Source organism: Aquarana catesbeiana, linkage group LG02 (assembly GCF_042186555.1).
Source record: "Aquarana catesbeiana isolate 2022-GZ linkage group LG02, ASM4218655v1, whole genome shotgun sequence".
NCBI classification, from domain to species: domain Eukaryota; kingdom Metazoa; phylum Chordata; class Amphibia; order Anura; family Ranidae; genus Aquarana; species Aquarana catesbeiana.
In genome coordinates, this window is record NC_133325.1 from 74,323,120 (window position 1) to 74,345,990 (window position 22,871).

The window sequence follows — 22,871 nt, forward strand, 5'->3', positions numbered from 1 at the left end:
TTTGGATGTGGGGCCGAAAAGATTGTTCAGAGTCACGGATTACACCTAGCACCTTGGCATGCAGGGATGGGTTGATAGTTGAGTTGTCGATCTTGACAGAGACGTCAGGGGAAGGGGCATGTGGGGGAGGAAATATTATGAGCTTGGTTTTGGTTAGATTGAGTTTGAGGAAGTGGTGTGACATCCAGTCTGATATGTCTGTTAGTAAATTAGTGGTGCGTGTGGAGACTGATGGAGTCAGTTGAGGGGTAGAGAGATAGATTTGGGTGTCATCAGCGTATAAATGGTATTGGAAGCTATGTGAGGCTATTAACTGACCCAGGAAGGAAGTGTAGATCGAAAATAGGAGAGGTCCCAGAACAGAACCTTGGGGGACCTGGACAGAGACAAGAAGAGGAGGTAGAATTGTAAATGACACTAAAGGTGCAGTGGGATAGGTAGGATGAGAACCAACGAAGACCAAAGGAGTAGAGTTTTTTAAGAAGGGAGTGGTCCACCATGTCAAAAGCAGAAGAGATTTCTTGAATCATGTTTATTGATTAAAATTGTATTCCTTCATCATAAAACTAATTTGGTGGTTTTTTTTAAATATTTGAAAAATATATAATGTATTTCACAAGCCTCATAATGTAAGGAAAAAAAACTTCCTTTATCCTTCCTGAACTGAAACCTCCTTGATTGGTGTCACCCCAGGCACTGCAGCTCACAGTGGGAGGGTTTCAGCAGCAGAGGCAGTAATGTCAATCCTGAAAGTAGTGGGCAGGACTAGGTGTGACCAGGTGATGATTGACAAGCTACAGGCTTTTGAGGCAGCAGTGATATAATGGCTACCCACACCCCCAGCAACATTTTTTCATCCCACTGTTCAGCTGCTGAGAGCAAAGACAACCCTGTGTAAGCGCAAAGCTTATTCAGTTGGAGCTTACATAGGGAAGTGTGATAGTACAGGGCCAGTTATAAAATGCTAGCACATTTAATGGAGTGAGTCATAGAGGTTGATTTACTAAAGGCAAATAGACTGTGCACTTTGCAAAGTGCAGTTGCACTCTGCAAGAGCAGTTGCTTCAGAGCTTAGTAAATGAGGTAAGCCTTCACTTTGCAAAGAATACCCAATCATGTGCCAGGAAAATTTAAAAAACAGCATTTTTGTTTGCACATGATTGGATGACAGAAGTCAGCATACCTTCTGCTCATTTACCAAGCTCTGGAGCAACTGCACTTGCAGAGTGCAATTGCACTTTGCAAAGTGCACAGTCTATTTGGCTTCAGTAAATCTATCCCATAGGCTCCACCTGCTGGAGAAGGGACATTAAAGACAATCTTTTTCTCTGTTCTGCATTGGCAGATCTCTGTATTCCATTAACCATTCTTACTACAGCTGATTTCATTACTATGTCGGTGGCAGTAGCAACATTTAAATAAACTCATAGCCACAATAGCAACTGTGAGTATGTGTAGATTTTTAGAGTAGACTGCGGACTGTATTGTAAAAGTGATCCCACTTTACATCCTCCTTATCCCTTCTATTGTGTTTGGGCCAAGCATTGTTCCCCCTCCTTCCCACCTTAGCCCCTGAGCTCACCTGCTTCTCCTGGGAGGCTGAGACTGAAAAAAGAGAAAACAAGATATTAAACATTTAGAGATGGAGAACTATTAATTCCTCCTTCTCTCCTGTGGAATGTAAACCCTGAAATTGTATCACAAAAGTGATAATAATATAGTTAACTTAAAAATATTACAAGGAATGAAAGCCCCTTGCACACACACACACAAATGCAAGCATACGTGCACAAAAACCAAGATTACCTAACACGTGTTAGGTACTGCCGCACACACCAGAATGAGAGCAATAACTCAATAAGGCCATCATTTATGGTTTACTCTAAGTTGATGATCTGTAAAGGCTTCTAAAGCATCACTGATGGACAGTTTTGGGGAAAGTAGTCTGTCGCTGTGTTGGGGTTGTGCAGTTTCGAGTCCTGACATATTTGGTAGCTATTTACCTAACTCTGTCTCATTGTTTATATTTTACAGAATATCTGTCTTTTTCCCTTTTTTTTATTCCAGTGTAAAATGTTATGCCGCGTACACATGAGTGGAAGGTTCGACAGAAAAAGTCAGACGGGAGCTTTTCATTGTATATTCTGATGGTGTGTATGCCTCATCGGACTTTTTCCATCGAAAATTCTGACGGACCTAGAAAGAGAACATGTTCTAAATATTTCCGACGGAACCAGTTCCTATCGGGAAAACCGCTCGTCTGTATGCTGTTCCGACGTACCAAAAACAACGCAAGCTCTGAAGCAAGTACGAGATGGAAGCTATTGGCTACTGGCTATTGAACTTTCTTTTTATAGTCCCGTGGTACGTGTTGTACGTCACCGCGTTCTTGGCGGTCGGACTTTGGTGTGATCGTGTGTACGCAAGACAGTTTCAGCGGAATTCCGTCGGAAAAACCGAGAGTTTATTCCAACGGGAGAACCCGTCGTGTGTACAGGGCATTAGAACCTTTTTATGCAACAAGTCCCTCACTTCCTGTCTCAGTGACTACATAGGAAGTGAGGTGACAATCGCCCCAACGAGAACAGAGATAAAGCCCTGATAAAGATGCTAATGCTTCCCTTCTCTACTCAAAACAAACAGAAAAAAAAGTTGTACATAGAGCTCCACTTTAGCAGTGAAAACTTTTCTCTCCAACAAATAGAAATAAAGTAGAGTTAGCAATGCCTAGTCACACAGTTTTATTCTTAGTACTGTCTATGAATTGCGGATGGCTGGCACCATTCTGTTGTATGATACATGCTGCTTCGGCAGCGGGACACACACACAGAACCGTCATTTGAAGGGTGTATTATGACAGATCATGAAATGCTTTTTTGTGATTGTCTGGTGAAACATGTTTTAATTACATATGTGGTGTTTATTCCTTGTCACAAATGAACTCCGGGTGGAATGGTTCGATGTTGTGAAATTAGCCATGGATAAATAATAATCACTAATTATAGTATTTGTCACCCTCGGATTTCTGAATTATCTAATGGATTCCGGTGTCTAACTTGAAGAGAGATTCTTACTGGAGAACAGAGAATGTAGCAATTTTTTTTTCACGGCTGAATCTCACAGTAATTCATACAATAATTATAGTGGCGAAATTAGGCATCATGCTGGTCATACACGTGGCAGTTTCTGTCTTTTTTTTTTAATAGAATTGTATCTGCAGCTTCAATAGTTTACCAGTTATGAGTAGCTAAATTATAAAAATTAGGGTGACACTTCATGTATTATGGTGGTTTTGATTGATTTTGGTTAGTCACTCTAAAACAGGAAACAGGTAAAATTATGAGAATCAGATTGGTATGACCTGCGCTTCTCAATTCTATGGGCTTGTTCTAGCGTAACCTGTCCAATAATGCTGGTTATAATGCACATTACCACAGTGCACAGGAAACCACAGTATATATGAGGTGAGGTATGTTGCAATTCATTCTTAAAAGTGTGTTGTATCTAAGCCAAGAAGATAAATGTAATATACTGCAGCTTTACCCGTCTTTAGTTGAAGTGGCGGCATTTGTTTTCTTTTTTTTTAAGACTTTTTCTTTTTTACCTGTAACACACTTCCTATCCAATGTGCAATAAAGTTTGAATGAGCCTGAAAGGAACATTTCTTGAGCTGTTACATCTATACCCGGTATCACTGTGCATATAATGTGGTTGATTTACTAATTTATTCCAAAAAAGTTAGGACACTGGGGTTTCGTTTACTAAAACTGGAAAGTGCAAAATCTGGTGTAGCTCTGTATAGAAACCAATCGGCTTCCAGATTTTTTGTCAAAGTTTAATTGAACAAGTTGGAGTTAGAAGCTGATTGGCTGTCGTGCACAGCTGCACTAGATTTTGCACTCTCCAGTTTTAGTAAATCACCTCTAATAAGTAGATCTGCTGACTATATTCTACATTTTCTCACATTTTGCATTTCAGAGATTAGTATAGTGCTCTTGTATCAAGTCTTTGATGTGCATTGTATAGTGAATTCAAGGAAGGGTGGATCCTGAAGCCCGAAGTTCCACTTTAAAGTCCAACTGCAACCACAGTGGGGAAGGATTAGAATTTCTATCATAGTCTTTTTTTTTCAATTTCCCCTCATCTTCTGCAGTAGCTATATGGCTCAATGTGGGTCCTAAAGATGACAAAGGGCTCTAGCAGCTTGCTTGTTTTAATATTACAAGGCCTTTAGGTTTCGTATGCCTGTGCTACATCCCTGCCTTCAATTGACTGGGAGCCAAAATCATCACAATGGTCTTGCATACACGTTCCAACTTTAAAACATGAGAAAAAGGGAACACCTTAAAGTTTTGACTAGACAACATGCACTGATTGAAGCCTTCTGAATCGCTGGGGGTAAAAAATGCTCTGGTATTGGTGGGAGGAAAAAATGCTATGGCGTCAGTGGGAGGAAATAATTAACTGCTGGTCAAGGGGAGAAAAAATGTCCCAGCATTGGTGGTATGTGAAAGGAAAAATACCCCAGTGTTGGTGGCCAGTGGGAGGAAAAATGCCCCAGTGTTGGTAGGACAGCCATGCAAGTGCAAGAACCCTCAAACAGCTTGGCCGGAAGCCGCTCAGTGTCTCCAACTTGGTCTAGTGGCATCCCCTTTCCTTCTATGGTGGGATATGTTCCTGATCCATGGGACACTGTTTAAGTACTGTGTTCGTCCTGCAGTATCTTGCACAGTTTGAGTTCATGGTCTTGCACTCTAATTCAGCTTACACAAAAGCTTTTCCCCCTGCAAGCTTGATCTCAATTTGCAGCTAGTTTATTGCGCATATATAAAATAAACCAGCTAAAAGAAAATGATGATGGTGAAAAAAATAGCTGCAGGTTGCTTTTGTTTTTTTATAAAATTTTCAAATTAAAATTTTGTGGTGTTTGATTTAGCACAGTAAATGGTGGACATATCCATGGAGAGGTCTCCAAACCCAGGAACAGTCCTTGAATTTAGGAATAGGATGCTAGCTTTTAGTAAGAAGTACCAATGAGAAGAAGTAGAACCAAATTATTCAGGCAGAATGAGTGAACCCCCTTAGGGTTCTGTCTCTGAGGGGTACAATCATGAGCAGTATAATAATTGTATCATACACTCATAATTTATATGCTCCTTGTAGAGGCTTTTCTTACCATCGGCTGGATTCCCATCTGCAAGCACTTTGCATAAAACAGATACTGTAGCAGTTAAATCATACATTTGCCAGGAGTCTAAGAGCCTACAGGTAATAGATTTATAAACACCTGAACTTCACGGACTCCTATACGCCTCCATTTGGTTTTCATCTCTTATTGATTTCCTGATTTACTGTAATAACCGCAATACTATTGCATTCAGCACAACAGTACATTATTTTAAGGGTTGCGGGCTGGTCAGAGAAGCAGAACACATTGCGGTAAATAACTTCATCCACTTCACTGTGCATTTTGACATGTCATTCCTCTCCTGATTGGTTTGCCAACCACTTAATTATAATGACAGTGCAGAGTAAGAACACCAATCTTTGAAATTATGTTTGCAATCGGACATAGTCTGTTATCCATTCATCTACCCACCACCCATTCATCGTCGGGCCACATAAAATGAACCTGTGTTCTATTTTAAAATTTTGGAAGTAAAAAGTCTACCTAAAAGCAGACACCCCAAAATTCCCGCTATTACGTTTTATAACCTGAAAATAATCGTTTGTGCCCTTCTCTGATTTAGTTACACTGTGATACTGAAGACTGACTTTTCCTGACTTCATGGATAAGCTCCCCCAGTTGCAATACCTCTGACTGAGAGTGGTCTTATTAGCCGTTGGGACATTCTTACTAGGCAGTGGGCCTTCCTTGACATTAAAGATAAGCTCAACCTACTGCCACCCGTACCCCCCCCCGTCCAATCAGAGTGTACTTATTGGTCACTAATTTAGTCTTAGTAGAAATTGAGTCTGACTTCATGACTAAGCTCCATCCTCCATGTCAATGTCCAGTAAGATTGTTCTTATTGGCCACTAAAGCGGTCTTAGTTGAAAGTGGGCCTGACTTCACGACTAAGCTCCACCAGCTGCCATTGCCATATCCAAAAAGAGTTCCCTTATTGTCCACTAAGGCAGTCTTTTTAGACATTAGGCCTGGCTTTCCCTGACCTCATGTCTAAGCCCCACCAATTTCTTGTTCACATCCAGTAAGATTGTCTTAATTAACCAAGAAAAGGAAAGCAACTGAGCTCCCAGCAGCAGCTGCCCCTGTAAGGATTTTACAAGCTTGTTGATGGTGGCACAGGGAGAAATAAAAACTGTTTCTAGCTACAGGAACCAGATCAAAGAAAAATGAATGAGTTTGGGGTAAATTTAGGTCCTCCCTGTGCAAATCGTTTAACTATTGCTGTGCTGGCATCCCACTGAAGACAAGATAAACAAAATACAAGACTCTTCACAGCTCCTCCAGTATTTGCTTTTTAAAATATAAAATTATTTTAGCTATGACCCTTCCTGGACGCAGAACAAACCTACATTTGCTTACATCCTGTAAAAAGGCCTGTATAGGTCACCACACATAGCAATTTGCAGAGTGCTGTAACCTCCAGCCACTTAATTTACTGATTCAGAGTCACTAAAATGAAATGTGGTTGCCTGCGATCGCTTAAAGCGGAACTATACTCACCCCTCCGCCAGCGATGTGCATGTTTGCAAGCTCCCTTGCTGGCATCGACATGTTTGCCTGGTCTCCTTCCAGATTCAGGAGCTTTGGCCATCTTGATGTGGCTGTGCGTGGGTGTTCAGTCATTCCAGCATATGTTAAAATCATACACTGTCATTGTACACTGTCAATAAGAAGGCGAACAGGCAGATAAGAATTTTTTAACATATAAGAGGCATAGTGTGTCTCTTCTGTAGTAAAAAGCCTTCCTGGTTGCTCTTTTTTAATTTTTACATTCAATATTTTTGTTTAATGAAAAGGGTACAGTATTTAGTAGACTACTGTAGAGCTTGGACAACTCAAAAAGAGGGACACCAAACTAACATAGACAAAATTTGAGACAATTCACAGCAGTGTATACAGTGTCTCAGCAGAGATAAAATCATACTCAGAACCTCATGTAGCCAAACAAAAAAGTACCACTCTAATGCTACTTTCACTGATATTAGCCTACGTGACATGTAATGAACTGGTGCAGATTGTATAAAACAGCTTGTCAGGCTACAATATGGTACAGTAACATAGCAACCAAATGCACACAGGATGCCAATTCATTGTGACCAAAACCAGGTAATATAAGCTGTCTTCAGATATGCTCTCCTCCCACAGGACATGCTCCTCTCTGTTCAGGCAGACAATGATTAAACCCACTAGGGGGCGAAATCCATCTGAGGGACATCTCCTGCAGGGGAAGAGCAATGCTGAAGCCATGCTAAATTACTTGGGTTAGTTGGTCATAGGGAGTTGGTGTCTTGTGTACTATTTTGATGTCCTGTGTACAATTGGTTGCCATTTTTCTGTAGCATACTCAGAATCTCCCTACACATGTAAGGAACTTAATATCGAGAAACCATTTTTTTTTTTTTTTTTAAAGAATAAGATTTTATTTAGCTGTCAAATAGAAAAGTACATACATAAAAAAACAAGTAGGGGAGGATCACCACATGGTGGTCCCCACAAGTGTCTCCATGACATTTAACCAAGAAAAGGAAACTGGAACAGCAACTTCTTTTCAGATTAAGGCATATGGCTGCATAAACAAAATAATAAACAAGAATGACCATCCAAGGACTGTGAGCATGTTAGGAGGTGATTGATATATAAACTCAAAGAACGTTAATAAAAAGTTGGGGTCCAGAGGTTCCCAAGTAAGTGTGTTGCAGAGGTCTCTTTGTGGCTAAGATCCACGGGCCTAAAGTGAGTAACTTGAAAAAAATCAGTGTTTTGTAGAAGATTGAGATAGTTGGAGAGTGAGCCTAAAGGCAATATAACACAGATAGAAGAGATGGAGGATATAGGAAAGAGAATAGTAGATAGAAGAGATAGAGGAAGGGGAGCGGCCACTGATGGGGGGGGGGGGTGGCGTACTGTAGCTCAAGCCTGGTGCGTGGAGATGCCACAATTAGGTGAAAATGGATTGGAAGCAAAGGGAGTCCGAAAAGGAAACCAGATGCATCAGTTAGCCATTTAGGTAGAGAATTTGTCATGATGTTGTGCTACCAACTCCTCAAGGGGTTGCATACGAGTGAGTTGAGCAATCCATTCTGTGATCTTAGAAACATTTGCCCATTTCTAATTGCTAGCTATGATGTTTCTAGCCGCATTTAGAAATCCCTTTTTAGCGGCAGAGATAGAGCTTGGAAGTAATGAGACAAGAGCAATTGAAGGGGACATAGAGGTGTGGAAATCAACTACAGTATTGTGAATGCTGGAAATTATGTTACCAAAAGTTGTGAATGGTTGGACATTCCCACCAGATGTGTGTATCATGGAATCCGGAGGATGGTCGCACCTCCAGCAATTCTGAGAGGCCGACCTATACATCCGGTGAAGTATCATGGGGGCAAAAGTACCATTGCATAAATACTTTATAGCTCTTTTTCTGAAAAGCTATGGTTTTATAGGTGAGAGTGTAGACTTTATCAAAGTTTGGGCCTGGGAATCTTGTGTCCAAATCCCTCTCCCATTCCTTTATTTAGTAAGGAGTCACTGAATGGGAGTGATTCAGGAGAATGGCATAAGTTTGTGTGATGATGTGTGAGAAATCCCTGTTAATAATAGGGACCAGAAGGCCGTTACCTAAAAAAACACACGAAAAAAGGCAGGAAGACCTAAGAGAAAGGGAAAAAAAGGAAAGTAGGAAAAGAGAGACTTAGAGATCGTCTTGAAAAGCTGGAGCTGAAGTGGGGGAAGAAATTGGCTGGACTTGCACATTATGAGTCCAAGGATCCCAAGTCTTCTCAAATTGCTTTACTGTATCATTGAGTGTACTGACCCTTGTTTAATTTTTAGTTAAAGTTCTACTTTAACTTACTGCACTGTTTTAAATAAGCCTGTTAACCAGTAGACAGGTAGCACTTCAAACCACAAATGACAGTCTATTAAACAACGACGACAGTATAATAGGCAACAGACTGAGCTGAGTATAATCTTACAAGTAAATTAGGCATTTTTATTTTGTAAGCGAATGAACAGCTGACAGTATCAGTTAATGCTCCGTCAACGTAACCACTTTATTGCTCCTAGACAATGTTTTCTGATGTACAATATTTACTTGACACTAGAAACCAACATGTAAATGTACGTACCAAGTTTTGAAGTTTACATTAGTCTCTGCCCAGGGCACATTTGTTTCTGTCTGCTCGAAATAGATTTGTTTTGTTGAATACTTTCATTTTCTTTTCTTTTTTGTCTTTTTTCTTTTTTAGCATTCGCCAGTGTTTTCTGATTTGAAATCCATGTTTATTTACTGAGAGGAGAACAATCTTGCTCTGGAATTTTGCCTACGAGAACAGACTAATACAGTACACACATTTATTGGTGACAATAAAAGTCAAATTTAATCAAGGAAGTTGAAGAAAACACAGGGAACACAAAACTGTATCTGCCGGCGAGTTGATGTTGCTAAGTGAGGTAAGCTAAAAATAGTTTGTAGAATAAAAAAATGTAAAAGCTCTCCAAGTTTTACGTGCTTTTAATCAGGTAGCAGTGTAATCTGGGGCTAGTAAGCTTGCAAGGGGCTAAAAGTTTCCATCATGTGGCCAGTAAGTGCCCATTCCTAATTTAGAATAAGGTTGGCCCACGTGCAGACAGAGCTTCTGCTACTGTTGAACTGCAAGTCTTAGCATCCCTTTGGCTGGCAGACCACTTGGGACCATTTAAAGCAAAAGTAAACCCATCCATAAAACGGTTTATTTTCCGGCACGTGCTGGAAATGTAACACTCCCATTGGTTGTGCTCTCAACCAAACTGTCAAACCATCCAATGGCTGGTGTCGTAACAGAGCACATGTGCAGCATCATGGCAGTTGTAGATTAAACAGAGGCAAAGATGGCAGCTTCCTTGGCTGAAAACGATAGGGGGGTTTACTTACACTTTAAGGGCTTGTTTACTTCACAGAATGGGGCAGGTGTTTCGACTTCAATATGGCAGGCAAGTTGTTGTGTGGTGTGGCATAGTAGTCCAAATGCTATGTGCCTGTTATTTTTGTTGCTGTTTTGGTTGCCCTGATTCAGGAGAAGAGCCCCCAAAACATGAATGCAGGTTGCATTCTATACCCCCTCTCCCCCCCAAAAAAAATGTAAAGTCAGCAGCTACAAATACTGCAGCTGCTGATTTTTAATCTTGGGACACTTACAGTATCTCACAAAAGTGAGTACACCTCTCACATAGTGAGTGTACAGCTTGTATTACAGTGTAAATTTGCTGTCCCCTCAAAATAACTCAACACACAGCTATTAATGTCTAAACCGCTGGCAACAAAAGTGAGTACACCCCTAAGTAAAAATTTCAAAACTGGGCCCAAATATTTTGTGTGGCCACCATTACTTTTTAGCACTGCCTTAACAATCTTGGGCATGTCATTCACCAGAGCTTCACAGGTTGCCACTGGAATCCTCTTCCACTCCTCCATGATGACATCACGGAGCTGGTGGATGTAAGAGACCACCTTCCGTTTGAGGAAGCCCCACAGATGCTCAATAGGGTTTAGGTCTGGAGACATGCTTGTCCAGTCCATCACCTTTACCTTCAGCTTCTTTAGCAAAGCAGTGGTCATCTTGGAGATGTGTTGGAATACTGCCCTGCAACCCAGTCTCTGAAGGGAGGGGATCATCATGCTCTGCTTCAGTAAGGCACAGTACATGTTTGCATATAAGTTTCCAAATAAGTTTATCTTGGTCTAATCAGACAGGACATGGTTCCAGTAATCCATGTCCTTATTCTGCTTGTCTTCAGCAAACTGATTGCGGGCTTTCTTGTGCATCATTTTTAGAAGAGGCTTCCTTCTGGGATGACAGCCATGTAGACCAATTTGATGCAGGGTGTGGCGTATGGTCTGAGCACTGACAGGCTGACCCTCCACCCCTTCAACCTCTGCAGCAATGCTGGCAGCACTCATACATCTATTTCCCAAAGACAACCTCTGGATATGACGCTGAGCATGTGCACTCAACTTCTTTGGTCAACCATCATGAGGCCTGTACTGAGTGGAACCTGTCCTGTTGCACCATCCTGTTTTATATTTTTTACTTTCTGGTGGCTGGTGAAGGATATATTTTGGATGGATTATGTACATTTTACTTATAATGCTTTAGTCTAGGTTGTCCCTTGTAGCCTTTTTTAGTAGTGTGTTCTTGTTTTAAGGTGGTTCAATTTAAGTTAAAGTTCTAGACTTTTTTCAGTTTATTAAAAGTCAGCAGCTACTAAAAGTGTAGCTGCTGACTCTTAATAAACACACACTCACCTGTCCCACGGTCCAGAGATGCGGCACGCTCGAATACCCCTAATTAAAAATGTCCAAATTGTGCCTAAAGTGTCAATATTTTGTGTGGCCACCAGTATTTTCCAGCACTGCCTTAACCCACTTGGGAATGAAGTTCAGCAGAGCTTCACAGGTTTCCACTGGAGTCCTCTTCCACTCCTCCATGATGACATCACGGAGCTGGTGGATGTTAGAGACCTTGTGCTTCTCCACCCTCCATTTGAGGATGCCCCACAGATACTCAATAGGGTTTAGGTCTGGAGACATTCTTGGCCAGTGCATTACCTTTATGATATAAGAAGCACAAACTAATACAGCTCTGTAATCATTAATACATAATTAAAATGCAAGCAGTTTAAGTACCTGAGTTTTATCTGGTAAATATTCCCTTTAAGTTCCTATATAGAAGGGCTAAATCGTAAGAGGATGAATCAGTGCAAAGAAGAATGCTGATCGGAAGAGATAATCTCATTGTTCTGCTGCTTCTCCTTATAATGTCCAGTTACAGACTGTGGTGAGTCCAGAATGACCTGGGCTCGGAGGAAGTGGGTTGAATGATGCAGGACATCAAACTGAGGACATCAAGTGGCAGAAAAAAGTACTGTTCAGGAAATATCTAGATTTAAGCTGAATATTGTAGATATTTTATGTATTAATGGTTTATACATTTTTATCTTGTTATTTTTGGCTGGGGTTCTTCTGTAAATCAATACAATAAGCTGTTATGATCAAGTGGTAATTATAAAATAATGATATTCAGCGTTTAATGTTTGCTTGATTAAAAATAAATAATTTTAGTACGGAATACATTAAAGAAAACGTGTAAAAAAAAAAAATTAGTTCCGTTTAAGCTGATTTTTCCTTACGTTGGACACCAAATAGACTACAAAGACAACTTAATGAGGTTGAACACTAATTCTTCAGCAGCGCATGTTTTAGCATTCTTAGCAAGGAAATTGTCTATATAGAGACCGGCTTTTTTAACTTTAACCACTTAATGACCAAGCCTGTTTCTGACATTTGTTGCTTACAAGTTAAACTCAGTATTGTTTGCTAGAAAATTACTTAGAACTCCCAAACATTATATATATATATATATATATATATATATATATATATATATATATATATATATATATATATATATATATATATATATATATATTTTATATTTATATATTTTATGACACACGGTATTTGGGCAGCGGTCTTTCAAACTCAATTTTTTGGGAAAAAATACACTTCACTGAATTTTAAAAAACTAAACAGTAAATTTAGCACAATTGTTTTGTGTATTGTAAAAGATGATGTTACGCTGAGTAAATAGATACCTAACATCTTACGGTTTAAAATTGCGCACACTCGTGGATTGGTGACAAACTACAGTACTTAAAAATCTCCATAGGGGACGCTTTAACATTTTTTAATGGTTATCTGTTCAGAATTACAGAGGAGGTCTTTTGCTAGAATTATTGCTCTCGCCATGGCTATTGTCGCGATACCTCACATGTGTGATCTGAACACTGTTTACATTTGCGATCATGATTTACGTCTGCGTTTTCTTAAGTGAACAAGCACACGGGGATGGGGGAAATTTAAACATTTTTTTTTTACACTGTCCCTTAAGAAAAAAAAAAAATCTGATCATTTTTATTGCTGTCACAAGGAATGTAAACATCCCTTGTGACAGTAATAGGTAGTAACAGGTACTAACAGACCCCAAATCCCTCCTTTGCACTTAGAAGTATTAAAAATGCCAAAATCAGCGGTTTTGAATACTGACATTTTTTAAAATCAGCGCCATTGGCAGCCGAGTAAACCTGAAGGGACGGCGTGACATCGCTTCCAGATTTTTACATCGAAGACTCGATCAAAGCCAATTCCGGCGTTGTTCCGGACTCCAAACCAGCCAGCGGTCATGCCGGCTGTTTGCACGGGTCTCTCTGTAGGACAGGAGATCCAGGCGGAGCTGCGGAAGGCAGCAGGAAGGGGGACATCCTCTCCCATGCCTTGTGATAACGGCTGAGCAGCTGCTGAGCCGCATCTGTTGTTATCACCAGAAAGCCAACCACCAGCTTTAAACAACGGTAGAGGGGTGAAGCCTGCATCTGCAGGCTTCACCCTGGTACAACCACTTCCTCAAAACGACATACAGCTATGTTGTTTCGCGTGAAGTGGTTAATGTAAAGTAGTGAGTGTAAAACAGTGTACATTTGCTGTCCCCTCAAAATAACTCAACACAAAGCCATTAATGTCTAAACTGCTGGCAACAAAAGTGAGTACACCCCTAAGTGAAAATGTCCAAATTGGGCCCAATTAGCCATTTTCCCTCCCCGGTGTCATGTGACTTGTTAGTGTTACAAGGTCTCGGGTATGAATGGGGAGCAGGTGTGTTAAATTTGGTGTTATCATTCTCACTCTCTCATACTGGTCACTGGAAGTTTAACATAGCATCTCATGGCAAAGAACTCTGTGAGGATCTAAAAAAAAGAAATGTTGCTCTACATAAAGATGGCCTAGGCTATAAGATTGCCAAAACCCTGAAACTGAGCTGCAGCATGGTGGCCAAGACCATACAGTGGTTTAACAGCACAGGTTCCACTCAGAACAGGCCTCGCCATGGTCGACCAAAGAAGTTGAGTGCACGTGCTCAGCATCATATCCAGAGGTTGTCTTTGGGAAATAGACATATGAGTGCTGCCAGCATTGCTGCAGAGGTTGAAGGGGTGGGGGGTCATCCTGTCAGTGCTCAGACCATACACCGCACACTGCATCAAATTGGTCTGCATGGCTGTCATCCCAGAAGGAAGCCTCTTCTAAAGATGATGCACAAGAAAGCCCGCAAACAGTTTGCTGAAGACAAGCAGACTAAGGACATGGATTACTGGAACCATGTCCTGTGGTCTGATGAGACCAAGATAAACTTATTTGGTTCAGATGGTGTCAAGCGTGTGTGGCGGCAACCAGGTGAGGAGTACAAAGACAAGTGTGTCTTGCTTAAAGACAAGCATGGTGGTGGGAGTGTCATGGTCTGGGGCTACATAAGTGCTGCCGGCACTGGGGAACTACAGTTCATTGAGGGAACCAAGAATGCCAACATGTACCGTGACATACTGAAGCAGAGCATGATCCCCTCCCTTCGGAGACTGGACCGCATGGCAGTATTCCAACATGATAACGACCCCAAACACACCTCCAAGATGACCACTGCCTTGCTAAAGAAGCTGAGGTAAAGGTGATGGATTGGCCAAGCACGTCTCCAGATGTGCTCAATAGGGTTTAGCTATTGAGCATCTGTGGGGCATCCTCAAAAGGAAGGTGGAGGAGCACAAGGTCTCTAACATCCACCAGCTTTGTAATGTCGTCATGGAGAAGTGGAAGTGGACTCCAGTGACAACTTGTGAAGCTCTGGTGAACTCCATGCCCAAGAGGGTTAATGCAGTGCTGGAAAATAATGGTGGCCACACAAAGTATTGACACTTTGGGTCCAATTTGGACATTTTCACTTAGGGGTGTACTCACTTTTGGTGCCAGCGGTTTAGACATGAATGGCTATGTGTTGAGTTATTTTGAGGGGACAGCAAATTTACACTGTTATACAAGCTGTACACTCACTACTTTACATTGTAGCAAAGTGTCATTTCTTCGGTGTTGTCACATGAAAAGATGTAATAAAATATTTACAAAAATGTGAGGGGTGTACTCACTTTTGGGAGATACTGTCTATATCAGTGATCCAAATATTGGGTCACAGAAGATGGTATTAAATAGATAAAAGTATATAAAAAATCCTCAGGTATAACTTACATACAGTATGCTGTTATTGTGGTAAGTACATATACACCACTCCTCTGACAAAGTTTGGAATTAATGAATGCCACAATGAATGTAAATATAGGATCCAAAATGATCCAGGAACCGCCCTCGCCTATGGGGGTGTATCCACAAAAGTGGAACAGATTGCCCCCACTTGTGGCGCGGGAGTATCCCCTCCAATGAACGGACGCCTTGAGGATGTTACAATGACGTCAGCTATCAGTGAAAAGACAGAGCATAAAAGCCACATTGCACCGGAAATTACGTCATTTGTGGTTCCGCATTGCATGCAGACCGGAAGTGACCCCCCCCAAAAAAAAAGAAATCTTTCTCTGTTCTGTTCCTTCCATCTATCACTCCAAACATCTTCCATCGTCTCTCTCTCCTCCTCCACATAACCAGGGTTTACAATACAAACACATATCAATAATTTGTTCAACGTGCTTTGTCCAAAGAAGCAAAAAAGACTTATTCATATACTACTATAATCCAATATCATTATGTAAACCCTAATTACTGGTCAAATAAGCTCAATTTTATCTAGAGAGGGAGCAAAACTAATGAAGTCATTAAGGCCTGGGGATACTGTAGCTTTTAATTTGTAAATCCATCTGGATTCCACTTGTAGGATGATGCGATCAAAGTCGCCTCCTCTAAGTGGAGGATGTATCCTTGCCAAAGCCATACATTGAAGAGTATCTACCTTATATTTGTGTCTGGCGGCAAAGTGTTTGGCTATGGGACTATCCAAAATCCCTGTCATAATATCTGTTACATGATCGTATATTTGTTGCCAGAATTTCCTTTTGGTTTTACCCACATAGAAGTATCTGCAACCGCAGGTTATAAGATATACAATGCCTACTGTTAGCAAATAGTAAAGTGTTTGGGTCGAAAAATCTCAGAATTTGGGAGTATTACCCATTTACTCTGATTGATATAGCAACAATAGTTGTAATTTCCACATTTAAATGTGCCGTTTGGCAAACACATACACATGGGTCACGCCCCCTAAGGGGGGTGAAAAATGGCTCGATGTAAGAGTGTCTCTAATGGCTTTATTCCTTCTAAATGTTAGATGTGGTTTTTCCTCAACAAATTTCCCGATGATCAGGTCTTCGGTTAATATGTGCCAATGTTTATTAAATATGTGTCTAATTCTATCAGCCTGGTTATTGAATTTAAAGATGGGGTGAATATTGGGTAAATCCTTTGTTTATTTACCCTGAAAAAAGAAGATACCTCGGACTACCCTTGGCTCTTTTATATGCCCCTCTATAGGGAGACCGCCACTTTCAGTCCAGGGACCCCTCCTTAGAGAGATTTCAACAATCAAGCCAGGGGCCCCTAAATAGAGAGATTGCAATGTTCAGTCCAAGGGCCCCTCCATAGGGAGATTATCACATTAACCTCTAGCAACCAATAAGTTAGTGGTAATCATGAACAGTAACCAATAGCAACTAAACAGTGAGTGGTAATGATGTGCAGTAACCTCTACCAACCAATCAGTTGTAATGATGTGCAATAACCTCTAGCAACCAAGCAGTGAGCGCTAATGATGTGAAGTAACATCTAGCAACCAACCAGCAAGTAGAAATGTGCTGTAACCTCTAACAACTAATCAGTGAGCTGTAAGGTGTGCTGTAACCTCTAGCAACCAGTCGGTGAGCGGTAATGATATACTCTAACCTCTGGCAACCAATTGCAATCTTTGCCCGATCTGCTGCAGTAAATTGATTTTGAGTCTAGCTGCTATTTATGATATGTCTCAGAGCTGGTGGAGAGCAAAATTGCATAGCGTGGGCCCCAAGAAAATGTTTACCCAGTGTCCAATCAGTATTAAAGATGACCCTGACTAGAAATAGCAGTCTCAGCTTAATTCCATGTTAGTCCTCTACAGGGTCTTGTGGCCTACAGGCCATCTCATACTGCAGGCCACTAAGTTTGATGGTCCAGTAATGAACACCCAAAGAATCAGTACAGTTGAGCTGCTTATATGCTGCACAAACCAAGACAAATCAAGATTTTTAGTGCACTGTACCTTCCAAATTTGGGAGCATTTTCAATATTCCCATCACACACATTCCTGGATGAGGAATTGGCTGAGAAGTAAATGGCTGCGGCAGCAACAGCCAGCTGGAAACCGATCACAGATCAATGAACGTATTTGGCAGCACACTGTGGATCTTCAAGTAACATCCAAAAGTAATCACATCACAGCGGAAGAGTGCAATGTTCTGGGGCCACTCAGGACTCCTTCATTAGCCTGATGAAGACAAAAGAGCCCTGTGTGGCCCCAAAACATTGCAGTCTTGAGCTGTGATCACCTTAAACTTAGGTTCAAACTTGTGCGATGCGGGAACCAGCGCGATTACAGCACCGGTTCCCGCATCGCATCTCTCCCGCAGGCAGTTCACACTGCCCTCTGCGAACCGCTGCGGGTGTCAATACAATGTTAATGACACCCCCAGATTGGTTTGCAGTGCGAACTGTGAACTGGCACAGGAATCAGATTGCATAGGTGAGAACGCCCATGCAACCCAATTTCAGTGCGGGGGGAAAACAAGTCCCTGCACTTTTTTTTTTTTTTGTGCGAATCTAATGCAAATTCAGCCATACAACTGTATGACTGAACTCACATCACACAGACATTGCATGTGATCGGCACCTGTGGTGCGGGTGCAAATCACATGCAATGTCTGAGATCGCATATGCGTAAACCTAGGCTGAATAAAACATTTTGGACGTTACTTGAAGATGCATGGTGTGCTGGCAAATGTGTATGTTATTCTGAATTTGGGAGGCACTCCAAAAGCTTAATATACCACTGAGTTGAGTTGTTAGAGCAACTGCTAAAAATTGTGTTCCTCTGTAGTCAGTTTCTCTATGAATTCCATTTCTGGTTGTTGTTCAGTCTAAGCTTATATTTTATAGAAATATATATAAATCTATATAAATTGTTAATAATAATAATAATATAGTATCAAAATTAAATATTAATTTAGTATTACATGTACTCAAAGTCAGACTCACACACTGAGATAGTTAAGGTTCCACGACTCTGGAGATTTTCCAGACTACTTCAAGAAAGAGATCCCCACAATTTTGCCCCCTGTTACTGGAGAGGTGAATGAAGGAGCATCTTGTCCTTTTTCCTTTTGTACTGCGTCTTTCAATGTGCATATTCTTTATACTCCTTTATTGACTGAAACAAGGACTGATGTTCTCAGGCTAAGAATGCCACACACTATTTAGCTTGCAAAAAAATATGAGCGACCCATCGCTTATCCTAGTATATGATTATTAGGTCACCACACAGACCAACCTGTTCATTCCTTTACTGACCAGGATAGTTTCACTATGTTAACTACTGAAGCTCTTGGGGTGGAATTACTAAAGCCAAAAAGACTGTGCACTTTGCAAGTGCAATTGTGCTCATTTTCCCCCAGAGCTTAGTAAATGTGGTAAAGCTTTGCTGATTTCCATCATCCAATCATGTGCAAGAAAAAAACGGTTTATTTTATTTTCCTTGCAGCTGATTAGGTATTTTTTACAAAGTGGAGCTGCGCCACATTCACTAAGCTCTGGTGAAAATGAGTGCAACTGCACTTGCAAAGTTCACGGTCTATTTGCCTTTAGTGAATCCACCTCAATGTTTTCTCTCTTATTCTGTTACTTGATGGATATAGCACATAAAAACTAAAATACAGTTATTGAGAATAAATACTTTTTTTATGTTTTAGATATACATAGTCAAGCCTGGATAAATTAAATTTATACTTTAAGTATTTGTTAATACTTTTAAGTATAGTTTGTGACTATATGTGCACCATGGGGCACCACATTTTTACAACATTTTATACAAAGGCCCTTTTACCTGCTGTAGGGGTTGATTTATTAAGTGATTAAAGACTGAGCTTAGCAAATAATGGAAAGATGTGCTCATTTTAATTGGCCAGTCATGTGCGACCAAAACTTTTTTAATTTTCTTCACCCATGGTTGTGAGCATAGGTTCCTTTATTTGCTAAGTGAACAGATCCTACTGCTATAGTAAATTTAGCTAATCTGTTCTGCTTAACCACTTACAGACGGCAGCTGTTCCCCCTTAATGACCGATTTAACTGACAATTGCGTGGTTGTGCGACACTGTACCAAAACAAAATTGACGTTCTTTTTTCCCCACAAATAGAGCTTTCTTTTGGTGGTATTTGATCACCTCTACAAATTTTATTTTTAGCGCTATAAACAAAAAAAAAGAGTGACAATTTTGAAAAAAAAAAAAAAATACTTTGTTATTTTTTTGCTATAATAAATAACCGCAAACATTTTTTAGAAAACAAATTTCTTCATCAGTTTAGGCCAATATATATTCTTCTACATATTTTTGGTAAAAAAATTAGCAATAAGCATATATTGATTGGTTTGCGCAAAATTTATAGCGTCTACAAACTATAGGAAAGATTTATGGCATTTTTATTTTTTTTTTCTAGTAATGGCGGTGATCTGCCATTTTTAAATGTGTTCCCTCATGAGTGTTTCTTACTGTGGGGTGATGGGACTTACTGGGAGAGGGGACATATCGCTGTTCCTACTTGCTACGAACAAACGATCTGTCTCCTCTCCCCTGACAGAACAGGGATTTGTGTGTTTACACACACAAATCCCCGTTTTGGCTTTCGTGCACGCAAACGCGGGTGGCCGGCGGCGATCGTACCCTCCGGCCACACGCTCCGGGTCACCTGCCGTGCAGCGGGGGCGCTCCTGCGCCTCCGGCGGCTCTTAAAGGCGATGACGTATCCATACGCCATTCATGTAAGCCGGTCGGCAAGTGGCGCTACTCCTCACTTTGCAAGTCAGTGGATTTGGTTTACAAAATCAGCAAAGGCCGTTCTCTTAGCAAGGTAAATGATCACTACATTTAGTAAATAAGGCAAAGATGCTAAATACCCAATCATGTTCAAGTGGAATAAAAAAAATGCTATTTTTTTTTTTTTTGGCACACAATTGGCACACAATTGGATGATTGTATTGAGCACAGCTTTGTTTTATTTATTAAGCTAAGTGAACATTTAGTTTGCTAACAGAACAGTCTCTACTGCTTTAATAAATCTACCCATGTGAGCCAGTTAACAATGGAAAACAATGCACTTCCAAGGTGACCAGAAAATGTGTTTTCATTTAAACTACACTATATTTACCCTTAAAAATAATGTCATGCAACTCTATGGTGAAAGTAAACAACATAAAACGGATTAACTGGGACACGTAAAAATGTGAAAGAAGCACCATCATTCATTTTTTTTTTCAATTTTCTATCCCTGTAGGACCTAGTACATGTGGTGCTTTGTTCATGTTAGTGCTTCCTAATCCTAGCCATGAGGTCAGTCTGGGCGCAGCCCCCGACAACATTCCCAACCCCACATGCCACCCCTGCGACCGTCTAACCACATTGGATGGGCTGCTTAAAAACTACTCAATGTCTCAGCTCAACGCACTTTCCGCAGATGGGTTGCGGCAAGAGGAATGCAGATGGGTGGGAAGCTTACACGCCTCCACTCCTTCTGCATCTCAGGAGGACAGAACACTGAAAAAAAAAGATAATTTAACTTTGAGGTCCACATTTCTACATGGCCAACATAGGCCAAGAGCTAGAACAGAAAGACTGCCATGGGCAGCACACAGCCATTCACTGCTAACTGTCACTAAAACATTCCCATTGGAAGTAAAAGGTTGCAGACTGCTTCCATGCCTACCACTTGCCTACCAAGATCCTCATTGGTGCTTACCCTTCACTGTTTGTGTCTTTTTGTTGCTGGATACTACTATATATCTACAATACCACTCTGGGTCCATAAACCTGGACCTGATCTTGAAGAGGAGTTCAGCACACTCTTTAGGTAGTCACTTCTAGGTGCCCATATATAGGGTAGCGCAAAGTCTCCAATGCCGTGTACACACGACCGGTTCAACCAAACTGGTCCACCGGAACGAATACGTCGGACAATCCGACCGTGTGTGGGCTTCATCGGCGCACCTTTTTGGTCGAAAATCAGACGGACTTTAGATTTAAAACATGTTTCAAATCTTTCCGACGGATTCGAGTCTGGTCGAAAAATCCGATCGTCTGTATGCTAGTCCGACTGACAAAAAACGACGCTAGGGCAGCTATTGGCTACTGGCTATGAACTTCCTTATTTTAGTCTGGTCGTACGTCATCATGTTCAAATCCGTCGGACTTTGGTGTGATCGTGTGTAGACAAGTCCAACTCGAAGGAAATCTGTTGAAAGTCCAGTCGTGTGTACACGGCATTAGCCTCGAAGTAACTTGTGTCTATGACTTCTAAAATTGATTCCAAGGCAATTTAGCTGGATGGAGTAATAAGGAGGTGGCACTAAGCATTTGGCCTAGTTTAGCAGCATGTATGATTTTGCTCCCGGGAGAAACAACTTATACACTATGGGGTTTATTTACTAAGGCAAATCCACTTTGCACTTGGAAGTGCATTTGGAAGTGAACTCGATGTAGATCTGAGGAGGACATGCAAGGAAGATAAAAAACAGCATTTTTGCTTGTACATGATTGGATGATAAAATCAGCAGAGCTTCCCCTCATTTCAGATATTCCCCTCAGATTTACAGCAACTGCACTTCCAAGTGCACTTTCAAGTGCACTTGCAGTGCACTTGTAGTGCAGAGTGGATTTGCCTTTAGTAAATCAACCCCTTTGTCTTGGTGTTTAGTGGTACATTTTTTGCAACGGACACAATAGCTAAGAGGTGATGCTTAGTGGGAACAGGTCCCCAGCATATTTCTAAAATGTTGTATATGCTGGGTATTGTACCAGACCTCCATTATAAGGGTCTTTTTTTTATTCAAATCCAGAATAATATAACATTTTCAAGAGTCTTTGTAAAATAAGGCCAGTGTAAGCAAAATGCCAAAGTGCTGTTAAAAATAATTTCGGGGCTAAATAACTTGGTACTAATATGCAAGGTGCAGAAAGATGAATATGGTTGGTGTGTGTTTATGAAAAAAGCTGAATAAATACCCTGAGGATTAACCTTGAGCTAGAAGCGATAATTGCTTTTGAAGTAATTAAAATGACTTTTCTCTACAGAAATGACAAATAGGTGTGATTTTGCTTCCTGTGTTCAAAAGGAAATAAGTTTTCAAATAAAAACAGCTCTGTGTGCATGGATACATGTTACATGTTTGTTCCTTACAGAGTTTATCCCATTTTTAGTGCTGCTGCCAGATAATATATATATATATATATATATATATATATATATATACATTATATTGTCAAAAGTATTGGGACACCTGCCTTTACTCGCACATGAACTTTAATGGCATCCTAGTCTAATGCCCCGTACACACGATCGGATTTTCCGACAACAAATGTTGGATGTGAGCTTGTTGGCGGAAAGTCCGACCGTGTGTACGCTCCATCACACATTTGTTGTCAGACTTTCCTCCAACAAATGTTGGCTAGCAGGTTCTCAAATTTTTCACCAACAAATTTTTGTTGTCGGACTTTCCGATTGTGTGTACACAAGTCCGTT

General features: G+C 40.8%; 1 protein-coding gene across 2 annotated transcripts in view; it reads left to right on the forward strand.

Moving 5' to 3' along the window:
• The window catches only part of CNTN5 (contactin 5), a 2,213,095-nt gene that overhangs the window by 432,338 nt on the left and 1,757,886 nt on the right, over nucleotides 1-22,871 (forward strand). For both annotated transcript variants that reach the window (XM_073613049.1, XM_073613051.1), the window contains exon 2: nucleotides 9,436-9,640. The gene's annotated coding sequence lies outside the window, so the exon portion shown is untranslated. The remainder of the gene's footprint in view (nucleotides 1-9,435; nucleotides 9,641-22,871) is intronic.